At 36.5% G+C, this 1,780-nt stretch overlaps 1 protein-coding gene across 8 annotated transcripts in view; it reads left to right on the top strand.

Annotated features, from left to right (window-relative positions):
• The window catches only part of LOC106873997 (potassium voltage-gated channel protein Shaw), a 524,001-nt gene that overhangs the window by 176,107 nt on the left and 346,114 nt on the right, over positions 1-1,780 (top strand). The window lies entirely within an intron of this gene.

Below are 1,780 nucleotides of genomic sequence, written 5' to 3'. Positions count from 1 at the left end.
ATATATATACATATATATACGACGGGTTTCCTTCAGTTTCCGTCTACCAAATCCACTCACAAGGCTTTGGTCAGCCTGAGGCTATAGTAGAAGACACTTGCCCAAGGTGCCACGCAGTGGGAATGAACCCGGAACCATGTGGCTGGTAAGCAAGCTACTTACCACACAGGCACTCCTGCGCCTTAACATTATTTGTGGAATAAAAATGAAATTTAATTTCCCAGTGAAAAAGTGAACTGGCTATGGTGAACCTGATATGGAGAATCCGACACCAGATGTCTATCTTCCTACATTGCATTGCAATACCTTTTTATATCTATTTTGGTAGTAAGTATAAGGAGTCGAATTTTACATGTGTGAAGTTGTCACAACTTTTTCTATATTTGACAATATTGAACTCAAATACGGCTCTGGTTGACTTTGTTTTTCGTCCATTGAGGGTCAAAAGTATTGATTTCAAATTTTGACACCTGGCCAGCAATTTCGGGGATATGTCGATTACATGAACCCCAGTATTCAACTGGTACTTATTTGTTCGATCACGAAAGGATGAAAGGCGAAGTCGACCTCGGCAGAATTTGAACACAAAAGGTGAAAACGGACGAAACGCCTTTAAGCATTTTATCCGTAGTGTTAACGACTTAAGCTCGGAAGCTTAACAGATCAAACTATATCAGCTTATTAGTACGTGGCAAAATATATACACAAACACACACACACACACACACACACACACACACAATGCCGCTTGTGGAATTTAAAAAGCATCTTTCGAGCATGGTTGATGCCAGTGCCGCCTGACTGGCTCGCGTGCCGGTGGCACGTAAAAATGCACCCATTACACTCTTGTAGTGGTTGGCGTTAGGAAAGGCATCCAGCTATTATAAATCTACTTACTAATGAACAAGACCACTAGACGAATCAAGTGAAACCTTACGTTGTTTCTTGACATGCAAGAAACGGTGTCAAATTTCCCCAAATTCGTACCATCTTAAAATATCAAAGAATATATTAGCTGAACGTCTACGTAATCATAAAATCATAAAATACAGGATGATCATAGCCAGAAGGCAACTGAGTAAACTGGATCAGGGCTGATTTTAGATTAAACAACAATGATAAAGCATCAGTTGAAGTAGTTCACATGCGATTCAATTCTCAGCCTGGTTTGGATTCCAAACGGTGTTATTTTCACTTCACTTATTTTACAAGTTCTCTTTTTCCACGAATTCCTAAATTACTTTTAATATCTAGTTTTATCGGCGTTCCGTTGACAAATTTGTAATATGCTATAATATAATTATTCAGCAAACATTTGATGAAGAAATGCATTTCTACAAGATCAAAGAAATCATCAAACATCCTGAACAAAAGTTAACAGAAATAGAGTTAAAGAGGAAAAGTGAACGAGAGAGAAAGAGGGGGGTTTATGCATGTACGTGTTCCGTAAGTGTGAGTGTGAGAGAGAGTAAAAGAGAAACAGAGATAGAGAGGTGTACAATTTAAACTGGAACATAAACAGGAATACGACTTACACTGCATTATAATTGAAAACAGACCAATGCTCATGCACAACTTGAATGCTTATATATATAACATAAACATTCAAAAATAAACACACGCACATGTAATATCTGTGTGTGCATATGCATATATATATGTATACATACACACATATATATATGTGTCTGTATGTGTATATATATGGATATACATACACACTCATATATATATGTGTATATATATATATATATATATATATATACATACATATATATAT

The sequence above is a fragment of the Octopus bimaculoides genome, chromosome 4 (assembly GCF_001194135.2).
Source record: "Octopus bimaculoides isolate UCB-OBI-ISO-001 chromosome 4, ASM119413v2, whole genome shotgun sequence".
In the NCBI taxonomy this organism is placed as follows: Eukaryota; Metazoa; Mollusca; class Cephalopoda; order Octopoda; family Octopodidae; genus Octopus; species Octopus bimaculoides.
Note: the sequence above shows the minus strand (reverse complement) of the source record. Positions and strands in the feature narration are given on the sequence as shown.